Genomic DNA, 21,390 nt, shown 5'->3' with positions numbered 1-21,390 from the left:
GACGGAAGGTCCAACACCTCAGAATCATCCGTTGAGTGGGTTTTACACACTCCTATAGTTGTCGATAGTTCTTGCGGTAAATGCAGGTGCGGAAATGCAACAGGCTTTTTCAGCGCTTGGTCGGCAGGCCACAAATTGCCTTTCTGGAATGATGTGTCTGGGCGGGCGTGCGTGGTCTTTTTCGCCAGAGGCTGTCGCCATAGCAGCACGCTGCGACTACCTTTCGGGGCTGGGGACCGACGTGTGGGAGACGTGTGGGAGACTGATGGTTCCCTTGTGATGTCTTCAGGCTCACTGCCCTGGCATTACGGATCAGACTCAGACCAGCAGCGGTTTCTGACTCGCCCATCATAGCATGTGCCGCCCACCGCTTTGTTCGATGTAAACAGGCCTAAACCGTTTACAGGAAGCGGAACAGGTCTCTTTGTGCTCTGGAGGAAGGCAGTGGTTACACACTATGCGAGTGTCCTTCCACAGATATTTCCTGTTGCAGTTAGGACAGAATTTAAATTGAGTTCGCTCCATGGTGTATGTAAATATAAAGGGCAAGACAGAAGCAGTAAACGTAAGAAATTGAGGTATGCATTGTTCGTTAAAAAAGGAAAATCGGTCACCCCACTCTCCTACTGCTAGGCTGGGACCCGTTGCCGTAACAATCGTCTGTTTTGGCAGTCGAGTTGGTCTTCAGTGGAGATATTCATCGAGCGGTAACCGTCAATATATTTATACATTAATAATAAGAAGTAGCTACAGGACTCTGCCAGAACACATCCAACCATGATGGCGGAAAGAAATAATCAGAGGGACCTCGACGCATGAGGGATTATGGGTATAGTCTACGTCACAATAGGGATAAGATTAGAAACACACCCAACCGACGTCCCTTTTCAAACTTCAAAGACTTCATGTGCAATACTCCTGGCAGGTTAACAAATGGGAAAAACAAATGGCCAGTGCACTCAGAGACCATGCTTAATTCATAAAGTTACTTTATTGATAAAATGCATCCCAACACATTGCAGTAAAAGATTAGCTTACTGTAACGCTCACCTGATTCCCGTAGAGGCGCCGGTCTTGACTGGGCGTATACCGTATCTTCAAAGGTGATGTGTAGCACACGGCTGGCTCTTTGGGCTGGACCTCTGTGCACTGTATGTCTGACTCGAAGGGTAAGATGTCTGCAGATAGAAAATATGGGATTAATGAACTGGGTTATTGAATGTCTCTCTCTTCTTCCCTTTCTCTTCTCCTGTAGAACCCCAAAGGTTAACGCTCTCGGGGGCGTGGCTACGAGAGCCATGTAAGAGGACGCATCCTGGAGGAGCTCCCGAGATCCTGCAACGATCCGGGCAAATATGTGCGGTACGACGTATCGCTGACCACCGACGATACACAGGATGGTGTGTGAAGGTATTGGCCACGCATTGTGAACTTTTGGAGAGAATCGGATTAACAGCGACGGAGATCGGTGGCTATGTGTTAAAAGACTCCGCGAACAAAGGGCGACTCAAAATGGCCGACCGGGGCCCGGGACTGGAATAGAGGCGAGTTGTGCGGTGGCCTAGCTGTGACGGTGCACTGTACACAAACTTGCTACTTTAGCAACCGATCGATTTTCTGAGCCATGTCGAACAGGCCGGTGCGGCCGAAGGGGAAACAGCCTACCTTAGATGACTTCACTAGAACTCCCCCGAGCCAGGACACTACCAAAAGTAAGGAAGCGCTGGCTGGGAGTGGCACGACATCTTCGTGCACCAACCAAGAAATCCTGGCAGCGATTGTGGAACTGAGGGCGGCCTGGGAATCCAAGTTGGAACTGGCCGTTACGGAACTGAAGATTGCACTGGATCGCAAGGTTGGAGAGGTCCAAGAGGACGTTAATCTGCTACGACAAGATGTCAGGACCCTGGCGGAGCGCACGGAGGCCCTCGAGTTTGCCCGAATACAGCAGATTGCGCCACTCACAAGGCCGACTTGCATGCCCTGACACAAAGGATGGGCAACCTGGAGAGCAGAGCGGAGGAGGCTGAGGGACGAGCCCGCCGCAATAACATCCGCATCGTGGGCCTACCGGAGGGGATGGAGGGCCGTGACCCTACGGATTTCATCGAATCCATGCTCTTACAGGAGATATCTGGAGGGGCCCTATCTCAAGGATTTGCGGTAGAAAGAGCACATAGAGCCCTAACTAGGAGGCCACCTCCCGGGAACCCGCCTAGGCCTGTGATCGCCAAAATCCTTAATTACCGCGACCGGGAGAGGATACTGGAATACTTCCGCAAAGGAGGGACGATCACGAGAGGAGCGGCAAACATCACGGCTTATCCAGATTATACTTTGACTGTACAGCGTAGTCGCATGAACTTTGGGTCTGTAAAGCGGAGGCTGAGAGAAGCGGGCCACAAATATATGTTACTCTATCCTGCAAAATTGAAGGTCTTCCATGCACATAAAACCTTGTTTTTTGAAACTCCGGAGGATGCCATGGGATGGCTCGATGCGCATGGATGCCCCCAGGAACCAGAAGCTCGGCCCAGAAAGGACTCGGAAGAGACACGGGAATCATAACATGGCGTCGCAAGATGGCGTGGCTCGTGGGACTTGAATATAGTCGGTGTGACACTTTCGGTAAAGAAGGTCAGATGACACTATTTGTCAGGACACTGTGAACTCTTATTTGATCGGGAGCCTCACGGGGCGATACTCTCTACCCCACAATAGTTTTAGTTGGGTGACCACTAGGGTGACCTCACCCTACTGGGCTCCGTTCGCCGATCGGTGTTTGCGGAGCTAGATGTGGGGGTGCCTGAGCTCTGAAGCTGGAGCTGGGCAGCAGTTGGGGTGTGTGATGTTGGGGAAGGCACGGGTGGGGGGAGGGGAGGGGAGTTGGGGTTTAGTTGTGTATATAGTTGAAGGGAGTTTGAGCTTATATGAGGAGTTACTGGACCAAAACGCTATCTGTGTCATGGGGGCGGTTGGGGGTCGCTACATGGGAGGCAGGGGGGAACGAGCTTGCCATGGGAGACCTTAAGATTGTCACCTGGAATGTCAGGGGACTTAATAGTTATTTAAAAAGGAATAAAGTTATGTTGTACCTCAAAAGGCAGAGGATTGACATCGCACTATTGCAAGAAACACACCTGAACCGACACAAGTTAGAACTGGTTGAGAAAAAGTGGAGTGGCATGGTGGTGGGCTCCCCGTACTCTGCCTATGCTAGGGGAGTGTTAATCTGGGTAGCACCTCACGTTCCGTTCAGAGTCACGTGGCAGGAGGTGGACACGGAGGGCAGGTTGGTTATGCTCAGAGCCCTGGTGGAGGATAGAGAGGTTTGTATTATTAACACATATGCCCCCAATCAGAATGCTGCTGCATACTTCAGGACCCTATGCACCCGTCTGGGCACATGTGTGGGGGGAGCGATCATTTGGGGAGGGGATTTTAACTGTGTTCTCGACCCAAGGGCTGATAGGTCCGATGATAGGATTGATCGGCCCACCCCGGCGGCCAGAGTACTACAGACGTTACTGGGCGACTTTGGGCTGGCGGATGTTTGGCGACTGAAATACCCTGGTACCTCGCAGTACTCTCACTACTCTGCCCCACAGCGCTTACACACGAGATTGGATTATTTTTTTGCCACGTCAGAAGTGGTGTTGGCGACCACTCAAATTGAATATAAAGCAAGGGTCCTATCGGACCACTCGCCCTTAGTGCTGACCTGGCAGTATGGCCGCCCTCGTGCACGAATACCTACATGGCGCCTCCGTGCGGAGGCGCTTAAGGACACGGTTTTCAGGGAGGCGATCCAGCGGTACTTTGAGGTTAACACGGGCAGTGTAGATTCGGCAGGCACACTTTGGGAGGCATTCAAGGTAGTGTTACGGGGGGACGCTATTTCCAAGTCGAAGGGCCTGCAGGGTGGGGTTCTGATGGAGTTAGAGAAGGCGGAGAGACAACTGGAGCGCGAATGTAGCAAGGCAGGAGGGGATGCAGACCTAGTACTTGAGCTGCAGCAGCGGTGTTCGGAGCTTTGGGAGAGGCTTTGTAACCTTAACTATAGAAAATATGTTGAGAGGCAGCATGCGGGTGGAGACAAAACTGGCCGCCTACTGGCATGGCTATATAAGAGAGAAACCCCTAGGCCCCCGATTAGGATGATGGTTAGAGAGGACGGAGAGGAGGTGGACACCCAAGAAGGAGTTAATGCAGCCTTCCTTGATTACTATAAAGCACTGTATGAGGACATAGGGGGAGAAAATCAGGCAGAGATCAGAACTACACTGGAAGACATAGAGCTGCCCAGGATTAGTGAGGAGGAAAGAGAGGAGCTGGACGCGCCTATTACACTAGAGGAACTGGAAGAGGTAGTGAAGGGATTGCCCACTTGTAAGACCCCGGGTACGGACGGACTCCCTAGTGAGTTTTATAAAGTGTATGGAGCAGAGGTACTCCCCCCGATGCTAGAAATGTTCAATGAATCTTTCGAGAAGGGTCGGTTACCGCAAACGCTCAGAGAGGCGCTGATAGTGCCGCTCCCCAAGCCTAATAAACCCCGACAAAGCTGTGGATCTTATAGGCCGCTGTCGATGCTGAACCAGGACAGCAAGATCCTTACGGCGGTCCTGGCCAACAGGCTACGTAGGGTCATCAGTAAACTGATGCACCCGGATCAGACGGGCTATGTCCCCAACAGGAACATAACTCACAATCACAGGCGACTTCACCGAGTGATTGAAGAGGGGAATAGAAGCGATGAAGAGATGGTGGTGGTGTCCCTAGATGCAGTTAAGGCATTTGATTCAGTGAGGTGGCCGTGGTTGCTGGCGGCCTTGGAGAGGTACGGGTTTGGGCCTGGCTATGTGAGGTGGGCGAAACTGCTGTACAGCGCGCCACTGGCCAGGGTGCGCACGGGATCTGTGATATCCAAAAGGTGGCGACTTAGCAGAGGCACCAGACAGGGATGCCCCTGGTCCCCGATGCTGTACATATTGGCCCTGGAGCCCCTGGCGGTGTACCTTAGACAGCAATATGACCTGGTTGGCATCGAGGTGGGAGGAGAGAACCATTTGATATCCCTATATGCTGACGACCTATTGTTGTACCTGAGGTGTCCGGAGGAAAACCTCCAGTACATTTTAGAGGTCATGGAAAAGTATGCGGAGCTGTCCGGCATAGCGGTTAATCCCAGCAAATCAAGTATGTTTCCGTTGGGGAGCTTTATTGGAGTCCCTCTGGAACGGTTGCCGGTGTTGCCCGTGCCCTGGGCGACTGAGTCTTTCCGCTACCTCGGAATTGATGTATATCATGCTGTGAAGGAAGAACACTTGCACAATGCCGAGGCGGCGGTAAAGAAAATCCGCGAGAGTATGCGGTTTTGGGAGAAGCTGCCGCTGGCAATGGTGGGCCGGGGGGCGATGCTTAAAATGGTGGTCCTGCCCAGGCTTTTGCACTTTTTCAGTAATACACCATATTTCATACCCAAGAAGTTCTTTGTCAAACTTGATAGTGTATGCAGGGACTTCCTGTGGCACGGCATCCGCAACAGGGTAGCCTTGTGGAAACTTCAAAATTTCCACGATAGGGGAGGCATCAAGCTGCCAAACTTTGAGGCCTATTATGTGGCCAGCCAGCTGCAATACGTGACCAGATGGCTCTCAGATGAGGAAACTCCTGAGTCTAGACTGGTTGGGAGGGACTGCGCCCCGTTTTATTTAAAGGAGGTCGTCTGGGTCCCTAGGTCGGACTTGCAAGGATGCCCAGGTATGTTGCTGCTGGGGTGGAGAATTTGGCGTAGAATGTGCCAGCTGATTGAGAGCCCACACCCGTGTTCCCCGCATGTGCCATTGGTCTCCCTAGCTATGGGGGACAGCCAGCTCAGGAAAATTATCAGGACGTATTGGGAAACGGTTGGACTGGCCACACTGGGAGACATATGGCAGGATGGGGCCATTAAAGAATTCGTAGACCTGGGTGAAGAAACAGGGTTGCACGGGGGCCAATATGTTACATACCTAAGGCTAGTACAGATCATCCGCAAAACTTGGCCGGAGACGGTGCTGGCGGAAGATCCGGATGCACTGATCGGAACGATATATGATATATCAGAGGGCGGGCATGAGATCTCCAGATTATATGAGGTGGTGATGACCCGGGTGGGGAAGGATTTGATGGATCTGAGGCTTGACTGGGAAGTGGAAGTGGGGGTACAGATGACTGATGGGATGTGGGAGCGGGCCATGGGATACCATAAGAAAGTGTCCAGGAATGCTAGATTGCAGCAAATACAGCTGTACATCACGCACAGAGCATATATGACCCCGAAGAGAATAGCTAAGTTTGCGAACGCAGGCAGACAAGCATGCCCGAAATGCGATGAAGTAGACGTAGGCATGACACATATGTTCTGGTCCTGCCCAGTGATTGAAGGCTTTTGGGGGGAAGTGGCACAGAAATTGGCAGATAAGGTGGTTCTGCTACGCATTGACACGGCCTGGGCCTGCCTCTTGGGAGGGTTCCCTAGACCACGGAACACCAAACATCTTGGGAAACTGAGAGACCTGGCGTATGTACTTGCTAAGAGAAGGATAGCTATGAGTTGGAAGCAACGCCATGGGCCAAGAATAGAGATATGGTGGCGGGACCTGCAGAAGTGGGCGGAGGCTGAAACGGGGGTATGGCAGGAAGCGTGTGGTATTTGCGGGGAGGAAGAAATGGGCAACCTGGCGGCTTGGAGAATGTTAATCACGGGACTCTTTGGCGCGGAAATGGACCCTGCTGCTTCCGGGAGGGGCGGCGCCCGGCCGCACCAAGCGTACACAGAACTGTAAGGCTGATAAGCTCTCGGGGGAGGGGGGGGGGGTTTAAGTGCAGTAATACGGCATTAATTGATGTTTACAGTTTGTAATGTATAATGCTGCAAGTTTGGTTTGTATTGTGTTATTTTGAAATAAAAAATTATTTAAAAAAAAAAAAAAAAAAAAGGTTAACGCTCTCACCTTAGGTAAGTGAACGCCGTGCTCTCCATCTGCCTCGGGGCAGGGTGCTGTAACCAGTTTCTTCACTGGATAAGGGGAGCAGGCCTCTTGACTTCAGAGGACTGCTGTCCGTCGTTTACTGCACGAACGGTAAGTTTCGAGTAATTCTAATGTCTTTAAAAGTCTTTAGTAATGATGTCTCTTGTTTTGCAGGGTTCCGGCGATGGCGGATGACGGGCTGAAGTGAGTTGAAGATGGAGCCCGTGTGATGAATAGAAGCGCCTGGAAGCACGTAAGTAAGCGCTTGTTGCCTGCTTCACGATGCGCTCAAACTGTCTTTTTATTTTGCAGGTACAAGTTCGGAGCGGCTGCAGGGTGCCGGAATACCCACTGGGTTAGATGTGGAAAGGAGTAATGGCACGTGAGTATTAAAGTTCCCCAATGTCTTTAAACGCACCTTGTTTTGTCTTTCAGATGCGGGATGCAGCGCCGAAGAGTTGGTAAGCTTTTGTCTTTCAGATGCTGGAATGCAGTGCGAGGCGTTGGTGACAGCCGATGGACCAGGTAAGTGAAGCGCTGTCACTGAAGACCGTAATGCTAACCTGTTCTTTCTTGTCTTTATAGGTGTTGCTGAAGACTGGATTCAGGATGGTAAGCCTTTTTCCTTAGGCCCAGGATCAGATGCAGAAGACACGATGAGCGTTCTGCTGCAGAGGATGCAGAATAACGCAAAGCAAGATTCATCCATCGGGTGTGGTTTAAATAGCCTCCTGTAGTGCTTAGGTGTCTCCTTCCACAGCCACGCCTAGGTAAGAAAAGAGTTCCTGCTTTCCAGAAGAGTTCCAGTGTTCTGAACCTAGGGAGTGGCTCCTGCCCCACCCAACAGGAAAAGTAGTTCCAAACAGAAGAGGATCAGAGGCTCAACTGGCAGGCAAGTAAGCAGCATGGTCTGCTGCAGGTAAGTCCACCCAAGCATTATGAGCCCGGCGCTTCCAGCGCTGGGACTGGGCATATTTATGAGCCTGGTGCCACTGGCGCCAGGACTGGGTCCAAAAGGTCCCAATTGGGACTGGTTGGCACTCGGAACCTGGGTTATGGATCTGCTTCCAAGGGAGTTGGGAAAACCCTGACCTTTTGGAAGCAGAGATCATGACAGTACCCCCCCTCAAGGCCCCTCCCAAACCGGGCTTCTCCGGGGGTTTTGGCTTGTCAGGAAATGTTCGGTGAAATCTTTTGATTAGGCGAGGAGCGTGGACATATTCAGCAGGTTCCCAGGATCTCTCTTGGGGGCCGTAGCCTTTCCAGTCAATTAGGTAAAATAGATTCGATTTGGAGATCTTGGAGTCCAGAATGCTTTTGACTTCAAACTCGAGTTCTCCATCAACTAGGATGGGTTTTGGAGATTTAGTTAGTCGGGTTTGAGGTTGCACGGGTTTTAATAGAGAGACGTGGAAGACCGGATGTATCTTCATGTGCGGGGGCAAGTCCAACTTGACCGCTACTGGGTTTACTATGGTAGTGATGGAACAGGGACCAAGGTATCTTGGGTTGAATGTGCGTGGCCCTTTTAGAGGTAGATATTTGGTGGATAACCAGACTTGATCCTTTACTTGATATTGAGGGGCTTCCTTCCGATGTTGATCTGCTCCTTTCTTGTATTGTTCTTTAGCCCTTTGAAGGTGAGAAACAGCTTCCTTAAAGGCTTGGGTGATTGTAGAATGCAGGTAGTCTACTGCTGGTGTTTCAAGATCTTGGAGGGGATCCAACTCCGAGGTTCGAGGGTGACTGCCGTATAAAAGAAAAAATGGGGTTTTCCCAGTTCCCGAATGGACAGAGTTATTGTAGGCATATTCGGCTATCCAAAGGATGTCTTTCCAAGTTTTTTCAGTTTGTTGCAGCATGCAGCGTAAATACTGTTCCAGAGTTTGATTGGTCCTCTCGGTTTGTCCGTCGGTCTGAGGGTGGTGACTGGTCGATAGTCTCACATCAATTTGAGCCGACTGACAGCAACTTCGCCAAAAATGAGAAATAAATTGACTACCTCGATCCGAAATTAGAACCGAAGGAAAACCGTGCAGTCGGACGATGTTTTCGAGAAATTCTCGGGCCAGAGTTGCTGCTGTTGGCAAGCCTTTGAGCGGAATGAAATGCGCCATCTTGGAGAATAAGTCCACGATTACTAGAATCGTATTGTATCCGGAGCATGGAGGTAGATCGGTGATGAAGTCCATAGAAAGCGTATGCCAAGGGCGAGGTGGGATGTCAATAGGGCGTAAGAGGCCTGCTGGTCTTTCCTTTTGACTCTTGTTTTGGACGCATACTCCACAGGACATTATAAAGTCTCTGATATCTTTTTTCCAAGACGGCCACCAGAAGTAGCGCTTGATCTTTTCTGAGGTCTTGGCCATACCGGGATGTCCTTCCATTAAAGAATCGTGATAACAAGAGATTACTTTTTTCTGTAAATCTGTGCTGGGCAGGTATAATCGTTCTTGGAAATACAATAAGTTGTCCTTTACTGCAAAGTCCTTTCCCTGCAGATGCCAATTCTGTATGTCTGCTGGAGTTACAAGTTGCCTGGCTTTATCCTTAACTTCCTCTATGGATTGTGTGGCGATTACACCCAGAATTCTTTGTTCGGGAATGATTGGTACAGGTTTAGGGTTGATCAAGTGTTCTTCCACTCCCATCCGAGAAAGGGCATCAGCTTTACCGTTTTTTGTACCAGGTCGATAGGTAATTATGAAGTCAAACTCGGCAAAGAATAATGCCCAACGGAGTTGTCTAGAGGATTGGGCTTTTGCGGTTTTCAAATATTGCAGGTTTCGGTGATCCGTAATCACAGTAACGGTGTGTCGGGCCCCCAGCAGATAATGCCGCCAAGCCTTAAAGGCAGACTTGATAGCCAGAAGTTCCTTGTCAGTAATCGTGTAATTGATTTCAGGAGGCGAGAATTTGCGGGACCAAAATGCCACGGGATGCAACGGATTGGTTACCGGGTCCTTTTGTGATAGAACTGCCCCCATGGCAAGGCTTGAAGCATCAGTTTCCACGATGTAGGGGAGTTCGGGGCGAGGGTGTTTTAAGATTGGTGCAGAGATAAATTTAGTCTTCAAATCCTGGAAAGCTTGTTCCGCCTCGGTAGACCATTCAAAACGTTTGTTTTTCTTTAACAAGGCAGTGATGGGCTGGACTATTCGAGAAAATTCGGGGATAAACCTGCGGTAAAAGTTAGCGAAGCCTAACATGCTTTGCACACCTTTTACGGAGGATGGTGATGGCCATTTGAGAACTGCATCGACCTTCTTTGAATCCATACGCACTCCGCTAGGTGATAATATGAATCCCAAGAATTCAACTTCAGTCACGTTGAAAACACATTTTTCCGACTCAGCGAAAAGTTTGTGTTGACGCAATCTTTCGAGGACCATTTTCACGTGTTTCCGATGTTCAGATTCCGATGAAGAATAAACGAGGATGTCGTCAATGTAAACAACAACACACACATCTATGAGCTCTCTGAGGACATCGTTCATAAAATATTGAAAGGCGGCCGGGGCATTGCAAAGTCCGAAGGGCATGACCTGATATTCAAATAGCCCATATTTGGTGCGGAAGGCCGTCTTCCATTCATCGCCCTCTTTTACTCGTACCAAGTGGTAGGCTCCTCTAAGATCCAGCTTTGTATATATGCATGCTTTTCTGACTTGGTCCAGGAGTTCAGGGATCAAAGGTAACGGATATCTATTCTTAACGGTGATCTGGTTCAGGGAGCGATAATCTATACAAGTTCTAAGGTCTCCTTCCTTTTTTGGAACGAAGAACAAAGCTGAAGAAGCAGGGGACTTGGAAGGACGAATAAACCCATTTGCCAGGTATTGATCCAGGTATTGTCGAAGGTGAAGGTTCTCAGGCTCGGTGAGGGCATAAATTCTACTACAAGGAGGAGTAGATCCAGGTATCAGGTCTATCTGGCAGTCATAAGACCTATGAGGAGGTAGAGAGTTAGCCTGATCCTTCCGGAAAACATCTTGGTATTCTAGGTATTCGGGAGGTAACTGGGGAGTCTCTGAAGAAATTGCTGCCAGTGCAACACCAGGTGGAGGGTGACAAGTAGAGACACATTCTGGAAACTGGACCGTCCTTGCTCGCCAATCGATCAGAGGATTGTGTTTCTCTAACCAAGGTATTCCTAGAATAATCTGAAACTGAGGAGCCTTGATCACATCGAACACGATCTTCTCATGGTGTCCATCTTGACTTACTAGCGTCACTTCTTGAGTGGTATGCGTTACTGGTCCGGAGGCCATCTCCGTTCCATCCACCGTAGTAATGACGTCCTTTACATCCTTGGGACAAAGAGTTAGATTCATCCTCAAAACCATTTCATGATCCACATAATTGCCGATGGCACCGCTGTCGACGTAAGCTTCAATTGCATGTAATCGATCCGGATTATCAGGGCTAATGAGGACCATAGGTATCACGAAATGCGAGGTCACAGAACTGGTTTTCACGCTCGGCAAGAGGACCTCTATTCTTGTCGGGCGAGGTCGTTTCCCTGCTCAGAGTTTGTAACTTTGGTAACTGCAGCTCCTACTGCCTTCTTGGCAGGTTTCACCGGACAGTCTCGAAGAAAGTGCCCTGAGTTTCCGCAATAGAGGCATAATTGCAACTGTTTTCTCCTTTCCCGCTCCTTTTGTGTTAGAGGACCTTTCAGGCCCCCTATTTGCATGGGTTCCCCGGAGTCTACTCCTTTGGAAGGAGTCGGCGGTTTGGAAAATACTCGAGCATCAAACTTGGAACGATCGGCCTTCCTGTTCTGCAGTCTGTGATCTATTTGAACGACTAAGTCTATATAGTCCGAACAATCTTGTGGGGGATTCACTACTTGGGCTAACACATCTTTGAGCTCTCCACGTAGACCTCTATAAAACAGCGTAATCCTTTTGTCCTCAGGCCATTGAGTTTCCACTATCAGTCTGTTGAAAGACGCAATATAAGCCAAAAGGTCTTGATTACCTTGTCGCAACGAAAGAAGCTCATTGTCCAAGGCCTGCCCCTGTGAATGTCTTGCGAACAGTTTTTCCATACTGAGCTGAAAAGCTTGAAAATCATGGAGGACCGGATCATCTTGATTTACTAGAGGGATCGACCAGTCTGCCGCATTGCCACTAAGGTACGAAAGCTACTTTAGCTTGATCAGTTGGAAAGGCTGCTGGCCGGCATAAGAAATGCAACCGGCACTGATTGATAAATACTGCAAACCTCTTTGGGTCACCAGAAAATCGTTCGGGCGGAGCCAGAGGTACATTCCCAGGTAGGTTGATCTGCACTGGATTCATAGAGGATGTAGAAGGAAGATTTCCCCCAGATGCGGGTAACGGGGTCTGTCCGGCTTGTGACTGTAGCAATTGTCTAGCGAGATCATCTGTTCGCTCCTTGGAAATAATCAGTTCCCTTCTTAGAGCGTTCGTTTCCTGACGGGCTGCATGCACTTCTGCCCTTAGTTCCCCAAGTAACTGGGCTAGCTGGTCAGTATCCGAGGTTTCCATAGCGCCTGGACGGGAGTTTTGCGGTAGGCTTTGCGTTCTGTAACGCTCACCTGATTCCCGTAGAGGCGCCGGTCTTGACTGGGCGTATACCGTATCTTCAAAGGTGATGTGTAACACACGGCTGGCTCTTTGGGCTGGACCTCTGTGCACTGTGTGTCTGACTCGAAGGGTAAGATGTCTGCAGATAGAAAATATGGGATTAATGAACTGGGTTATTGAATGTCTCTCTCTTCTTCCCTTTCTCTTCTCCTGTAGAACCCCAAAGGTTAACGCTCTCACCTTAGGTAAGTGAACGCCGTGCTCTCCATCTGCCTCGGGGCAGGGTGCTGTAACCAGTTTCTTCACTGGATAAGGGGAGCAGGCCTCTTGACTTCAGAGGACTGCTGTCCGTCGTTTACTGCACGAACGGTAAGTTTCGAGTAATTCTAATGTCTTTAAAAGTCTTTAGTAATGATGTCTCTTGTTTTGCAGGGTTCCGGCGATGGCGGATGACGGGCTGAAGTGAGTTGAAGATGGAGCCCGTGTGATGAATAGAAGCGCCTGGAAGCACGTAAGTAAGCGCTTGTTGCCTGCTTCACGATGCGCTCAAACTGTCTTTTTATTTTGCAGGTACAAGTTCGGAGCGGCTGCAGGGTGCCGGAATACCCACTGGGTTAGATGTGGAAAGGAGTAATGGCACGTGAGTATTAAAGTTCCCCAATGTCTTTAAACGCACCTTGTTTTGTCTTTCAGATGCGGGATGCAGCGCCGAAGAGTTGGTAAGCTTTTGTCTTTCAGATGCCGGAATGCAGTGCGAAGACCTCCGGAGCGCACGAAGAGTAGGTAAGCCTTTGTCTTTCAGATGCCGGAATGCAGCGCGAGGCGTTGTGACAGCCGATGGACCAGGTAAGTGAAGCGCTGTCACTGAAGACCGTAATGCTAACCTGTTCTTTCTTGTCTTTATAGGTGTTGCTGAAGACTGGATTCAGGATGGTAAGCCTTTTTCCTTAGGCCCAGGATCAGATGCAGAAGACACGATGAGCGTTCTGCTGCAGAGGATGCAGAATAACGCAAAGCAAGATTCATCCATCGGGTGTGGTTTAAATAGCCTCCTGTAGTGCTTAGGTGTCTCCGTCCACAGCCAAGCCTAGGTAAGAAAAGAGTTCCTGCTTTCCAGAAGAGTTCCAGTTTTCTGAACCTAGGGAGTGGCTCCTGCCCCACCCAACAGGAAAAGTAGTTCCAAACAGAAGAGGATCAGAGGCTCAACTGGCAGGCAAGTAAGCAGCATGGTCTGCTGCAGGTAAGTCCACCCAAGCATTATGAGCCCGGCGCTTCCAGCGCTGGGACTGGGCATATTTATGAGCCTGGTGCCACTGGCGCCAGGACTGGGTCCAAAAGGTCCCAATTGGGACTGGTTGGCACTCGGAACCTGGGTTATGGATCTGCTTCCAAGGGAGTTGGGAAAACCCTGACCTTTTGGAAGCAGAGATCATGACACTTCCTGCCAATCTGGGTGAACCAACAAAGAAAAACAGCCCATGCACCCAACAGTGTACACCTTCAACACTATCAGTGCTACATAATTGCACCATCCATTTCACCATGTGCCCAACATCACCTATCCACATACACAGCACTACCACCAGCACTACTACCCAACCTGCCCACCGCCATGTACCTATACAGCAGCAAACAGCACAACTTACCATAACGTAGACAGAAAACACTCTCCCCCTGCACACTTTCAATCACATAACTATAGCCGTCCCCACTTCCATTCCTAAACTGTAGTGCCACTGCCATAACAGTATCCAAACCCCAGCACCCAGTTTCCACATCACCATCTCCAAGTACACATCAAATACTTTAACATGTTTTAAGCGTGTCCTTACCCGCAAAACCAAACATGCAGGCATGCCAGCTCACTTGTTCTGCTCTATTGCGTTTCAAATGTGCTCCACATCCCTTTTTTACAGGTCACCACCCTAAGTACTGCAAATTCCAAGATGAATTAGTACTGTGTCTGTCCTAAAGTTCTAGCCTCTTGAGTGCATGGCCTGCGGCCATGCACCCAACGGTGTACACATTCAACACTATCACTCCTACATAATTGCACCATCCATTTGACCATGTGACCAACTTCACCTAACCACATACAGAGCACTACCACCAACCCTACTATCCAACCTGTGCACTAGCATTTACCTACACAGCAACAAATTGCACCACGTAGCACAATTAAAAAAAAAAAAAACTCTCCTTCACACCGCTGTCCACTTTCCTTCACATACTATGCCCGTCCCAACTTCCATTCCTAAACTAGTGCCACTGCCAAAGTACCCACATTCGGTTTGCAACACTACCCTACTGCAATCAATATCCTCACACCGCACGATGCAAACACCACCCGGCATCGAATGTACACCCACACTTGCAGCGTTACTGCGTTACGTATGGTAAAGGCCTACGCTCTTCAGTCTATGCCCTACGGTCTACGTTCTTACTCCATGCAGCCAATATTGTAATCCTTCCACTAACCCAACGCAAGTTCCTCAACCCATGCATACCACCATGTAGCCAACTACCGCATTCCATCTGCATCAGAAATAGGTGGGCGCAAACAAGTTACAGCACAATGTATGGGGCCGTTGCGCCACCTACCGCCAATCACCACAAAGTACTCGCCTGCGTAGGTACCCGCCAGTTGACGCAGTACGCGCCAACAGTACAGGCACTCCTACGTCTTCTTCCACCTACACACATTTCACATTACCCGCTTTTCACTCCCCCACTCGTTCCGTACTGTTGATTTTCCACACCCTTCCGCTGTCGCACTGTCCTCCGATACACCAAAACTTTGACGCAGAGCACGCTTCTTTCCAGCCAACCACCGGCCACGTCCAACATTTGCCGACATCACGGCATACTGCAGGACAATGAAACTGCGGTCCGCGGAGCGAACAGGGAAATTGGTCTGCACAGCGGACCCATATTTCACACATTTTTTGGGACGTACATTTCAGTAATTTCCCAAAAAAGGACTGGTCGGATTTCCAAGAAACACACAAAAGCACACTTTCTGACCCAGGCCCCCGCTCCTTGCGCAAATTTGGCAAAAATCCATCCAGCCGTCCAGCCTGTAGCCGTGCACAAAGTTTTTCCCCCATTCACTATGGAGAAAAAAAAATGTTGGGACCCCCCCTATAACTTTATACCCCCCCTCCTCTCTACACCTCAGCAAACTTGGAGAAAAAATTAAAAGCATTCCCATATACTTTTCTTTGCAAAGTTTGGTGCGGATTCGCCCATGGGGAGCGAAGTTATAAGCCAACGAAAAAAAAGTAGTTTCCTATGAGTTTAGCAACTTAACCATAACTACACGGCCGCTACACTACAATTTATTTACATTTTGATATGAGCGCCAAGGGACCACACAGGTGGTGTTGTGGGAGAGGTGGTCTTTTCTGCCCCCTTACCGTTCCCGCACTGGATAAATCCCACACATGCTAAAGGGGGGAGACGCCCCCTCTCTTTTGTGCGTAATCTGTACTAATCAACCTCTAACCACTAACAAAAGACAAATACGTAACCAAGCCTTATTGAAGCTCAGAGACTCCATTTTGTAACGCACTAGACGCCATCTTTTACTAGGCCCAAAATTATCTCTAAAAACCGGCCTCTCCCCTGCCGAGCGCCTAGCACAGAGAGCCCAGGCTACCTCTGCCTCCTGCCAGCTGGCACAAAACCTGGTCTCAAGAAAGTCCAGCCATTCATTGTTGCAACATTTAGTATTGCCCGGGAAAGATGAGCTCACTGCCCTGTGTGAGACCGGAGCAGGCCTGAGCCCAAGAATACATCCATCTCCACTAACCTGCCTGTGCTCCCTCGACCCCAACCCCGCCAAGCCATAGTCCACTCGGCCCATGCCCCTCTGCTCGTTGATACAGATACACATCTGACCCCTTGCGGTGACCAAACGAGGACACCCGCCATAGCACTAATCCCCCACACCAATATATTCTCTATAAAAATAAACCCATGTCCATCCGTATCATGAGGCATCAGGTAGATCACAACCGTGGGCACCTGGTCTGGAGCATTGTGTTTTATGATTGTTTGGGTGCAGAGGGTAGAATGTTCATATAACTGGTCAGTGAACTCTGAAAGCACCCCCTTTCATGCCAAACATTTATGCTTGCCATTTGTCTCATGCCTTCAGATCCTGTTGTCGTAGTTTAGAATTACAGTGCTCCGCTGACCTGACCTTCACTCCGCGGAGATAAACCCAGCTGACCCACGTGCCGCGGGATCGACACCCCAGAAGCAACCAATCCAACGTGGTCACCTCATATGGATAAATACTGTATTGTGCCTCACCCAATTGTATTACAGAGTTGCGTACCTATAGTATGGCGTCATTAGTGACACAGTTTTGACTTATAATGTGCTGCCAGTGTAATGTTTAACAGAGCGCTCTTCGGGCAGCAGCATTCTCTGCATGCACCATTTATGGGGAGTGGGTGCCTTCATTTGGTGACCCGTCCAATGTGATATTCCTCGACAAGATCCAGGGCTTCCCCGGAAAGGCCGCCCCCCCACTTATGGCTGAACAGTCCGTAAGCAAAAATGTGTATGCAGCTGAGAAGATTTTGTGGGTCCCGGCTATGCGAATACCCAATTGAGGTGATGTGAGTGCGGAGTGTGGAAGAACGGGAAGTAGGGTATAATGAGAAGGGGTTAAGGGCATACATGAATATTTTAAGGTTTTATGTTCTTCCTTTGGTGTCGTCAGTGTATTTGTTGGTTTGTTCTGTTCAAATGTTCAATGGATAATGTTTCTATGTGTCTGTCATGATAATGTACAAATAATGTTTGGAAGTAAAACATTTAAAATTGTGATTGATTCACCCAAGGTTAACATTTGGAGGTAAAGGGGAGACAGGGCGGGAGAGAAAGGTCTGTTGACGAATATGGGAATAGACACGCCACTCTCGCATATTTGTAAGCACCTCCCCTTGTACTGTGACCGAATAAAGAAATACCATGGGCAATAGGTAACTGAAATAAAAGGAGAAGGGTCACCTCATGTCTGGCCAGAAGAGGGGTCTTTTGACAAGGGGGACATTGGACCATGTAGCAAATTATTTAATGGCTAAATATAAGGGGAGACAGCTCCAAAACACAGAAGTGCTAGAGTTGTGGAGGACGTTGGAGGAAACACCCCCTACAAATAACAAGGAAAAAGAGGCAGAGTCCCCGGTATTGCCAAATGAGAGAGTGGGAGGAAAAGAGAAAGTGAGGAACCAAAGAAAATATACCCACTGCTCGCAAGACCCGCAGAGGGGTACGCTGACCCAGTGTATGTGCTAGCCACTGCACCCCCACCCCTCCATAAATCCCAACAGACCCGACTCCTGCCACCACAGGGCCCACCACCCGAGATTTAGAAATTGTATTAATATCCACTCAGGCAGAAATGGCCCGATTATGAACACTGTGCGAAACAAGACTGCCAACCGCCGTTACAACCCCCAGTAAAGAGCTCTTCCCTATTGCCAGAGGATTAATGGAAATACAGGGATTTCCTTTTCCGCATAGACAGCGCCCGAATTAAAACCGTCCGAGTAGAACGGGAAGGTGAGATAGAAAGTGTAGGATACAATACAGTAGCCTCAGAGAGAGAAGAGGAATGCTGGAGTGACCTTGATGAGTCCAATGAAGGGGCGGTAGGAGGGATACAGCAGATCCAGTGGGAAACTCCACAAATAACAGAGGTGGAAGAAGGATGGGAGGGAAGGCTCCGAAGCAGGATAGGGAGAATGGCATTGGCAAAAAAGTAAAAGGTAAGTAAGGGAAAGGTGAGATCAAAACTACAGATGCCCCTCATCCACAAAGGAGCAGGACAACCCCATTACGTGCCTTGGGCACTGATGGACAAGAATAATCTCTTCAAGGCACTTCCACCGCTTTCAGGGGTGCAGGGAAATGGATATATGCATTTGAAAAGAATACAGCGAAGGTCCCATTAGCGATTGGAGATATTAAAAGCCTCTTAATATCTGCAGTACGAGAACAAGCAGATGCAGTATAGGTGAAGGCAGAGTTTCCGGGAGCGACCATGGGGGAACGACATGCATGACGGGGCATCCTTTAATAACGTGTAGAGCACAAGTATGGGATGCACTGAGGAAGACCTTCCCTGTCACCCCAGATTTACACTCTGTAGTGCAACGCACTATGGGGGACGGGGAAGATGCTGCGCAGTTTATTCTTCGGGTGCAGGAGATGTGGCGCGTAGAGACAGGCACGGCCTGGGTCCAATCTACCTCCCTATTCTATTTCATCATTAAGAGGGGCCTCCTGAAGGAGGTACAGAAGGCCCTTGATAAAATTGCTGGGATAGAAACCAAGGGGAGGCCAGAGATACAAAGCATCATTGCAGGAGGATCAAAGAAAGGGAAAATGAAATAGCCCAGAGAAGATTAGCGGATGAAGCCAAGCTTGTGCAGAGTAAGTTAGTGAAGGTCGCGGCAGTAACCGCAGTGCCGCCCCCAGTACAGCAGGGAGAAGGAGAGGGGTCAGTAACCCTGCAAGCTAGGATGGCAGCTGCATGGGCAGACAATGGCCTGGAACAATGGGATGGAGAAGAACGGTACATGAGACCCCAATGGCATGGAAGACCCATGAGAGGGAGAGGTGGGTACTGAGGGCAACGGGGAGGAGGAGGGGGCTATGGAGGACAAGGACCGAGGGTGTGGGTGGACCCGGACCATGTTTGTCGTGCAGGAGGTAGGGCCCTTTTGCAAGGGGATGTCGCATCCAACCTGTGGCCAATTAGCAGAATAAGAGGTACAGTAATGGTAATGAACAACAGTACGACCACCCACACACGGGTAGCCCGTACGGCCTGCCCATAGGAAACTACGAACCAGATGGGCAGCCTGACAGTAGACCTATACCAGGGTATAACACACTCAGACACCCCCTGCACTGCCTGCAGTCCCATCCTACCAGTCAGAACCAAGTGTGACACACGCATGCAAACCCATTTGTCACCACTGCCAACTGTGCACCAGCGTTCTCACCAGGGTTTCTGTGTACCGAGTGAAAGCGTTTTTTCTTGCCCTGGAACAAACACTTACCCAGATTAGGACAGCCCGCCGAGAGCACTTGCATGTCCAGTCCTATCGACTACCTTACGCCCAGATGAGGAACCACTGGTGGGGGCAGAGATAAGGAACAAACAGTTCATCTTTATGGTGGACTCAGGGTGTAGAAATCATGTCTATATATGAAGGTGATTTCCTGTTCGCTGGCAAAAATCTCAAGACGCAAGGATTCTCTGGGGCTGTGGTCACGGATCCGAACACAGAAGATTTAGATGTTAGAATAGGGGTTGGGGGAGTGGGGGGGAACAGTACAAGCACCCCTACTTTACCACGAGAACTCACCTGTAAATGTATTGGGACAAGACTTACACAGTAAGCATAACATGACCATCGCATTTACTCACAAGGGATAGTGTGCTCTATCCCTGGTATGTGCTCAATGCGAGCAATGCTACTAATACAAACAATAGTCAACGAGTGAGCCATATGAGGAATACCAACCAACGCAAACATGTTCATTTATGGCATACAAGTATGTGCCAGAAACCACACGAAAAGACTGGAGAGTACCTTCTGATTTTGTTTTTCGCCCAGTGGCCACACCCGAGATATTGCCTGTCACCCGATCTGCAATGGGTACAGGTTTCCGCAAAACGAATTGTGGCGATGGGCCTAAACACACATGGCTGAGAGTGGCGGGCAGTACTGTGTATTGACCCAAACGTACCACTATGAATTAACTGGTGAAGAGCTGTTCACTGACAATGACACTGGCGGGGAAAATGGAAATATGCATGCCATGTGATATAATGATACAAAACAAACCCCCTCGTGGCCATTGTCATGGCACTGCCATCTTTTTGCGATATGAATTTGCAGCAAGTACCTCCAAATTTATGGACTACAAACCCCCATGATGTAGGGTTATTGAAGGAAGTAAGCCCAATAAAAATAAAACTTAAACCCGGCGCAGTACTGCCTAGTGTCAGACAATACCCCCTATCAATAGAAGCAGAGGAGGGAATAAAAGACACAATACGTGCACTTCAACAACAGGGTATTATTGTCCCCTCCAACTCACCATGCAACACTGCGATCTATCCGAATAAGAAAGTGAAAGGGGAGTCGTGTCGCATTGTCCAGGAATTCCGCCCACTTAATGACATTGTCCAAAAGGAGTTCCCTCTCGTTCCAAGCCCAGCATCCATTTTGTGCAGTATCCCAAAACAGGCCACGCACTTCACTGTAGTGGATCTGAAAAACGCCTTCTTTTCAGTGCCTCTTGACCCAGACTCCCAATACCTAACAGCCTTCACCCTAGGGGGGAAAAGGTGTCAACACTGCCGACTGCCCCAGGGGTACTGTGAAAGCCCAAGTATTTTCAACTGAATATTGCACAAAGACCTCAGCAATATTGATGTTCAAAGCACCATCATTCAATACGTAGATGACCTACTGATATGTAGTAAGGGGGAATAAACATGCGGGGAGGACTCTGTTACCCTACTCAAATTGCTGGCCCATAAGGGGTACAAGGTGGATAAGAACAAACTTTAATATTGCCTGAAGTTTTGTACCTAGGTCAGTTGATCTCAAAAGATGGAAAGAGAATAATACCTGACAGTGCAGCAACAGTGCAAGCAGCAACCAGGCCCCCCCACGGTAAAGGACATGCAGAAGTTCCTTGGTATATGTAACTATTGCAGGGCATGGATACTAGACTATGCTGCCTACACATGACCCCTGTTACAAGCATTAAAAGAAGCTCAG

General features: G+C 49.3%; 1 protein-coding gene across 2 annotated transcripts in view; it reads right to left on the bottom strand.

The window, feature by feature from the left end:
• Window positions 1-21,390, bottom strand: part of TXNL4A (thioredoxin like 4A) — a 152,567-nt gene that overhangs the window by 52,078 nt on the left and 79,099 nt on the right. The gene's annotated exons all lie outside the window — the stretch shown is intronic.

The sequence above is a fragment of the Ambystoma mexicanum genome, chromosome 5q, assembly GCF_040938575.1.
Source record: "Ambystoma mexicanum isolate Mex_15411 chromosome 5q, UKY_AmexF1_1, whole genome shotgun sequence".
Classification (NCBI taxonomy): Eukaryota; Metazoa; Chordata; class Amphibia; order Caudata; family Ambystomatidae; genus Ambystoma; species Ambystoma mexicanum.
This window is presented reverse-complemented; position numbering and strand designations above follow the sequence as displayed.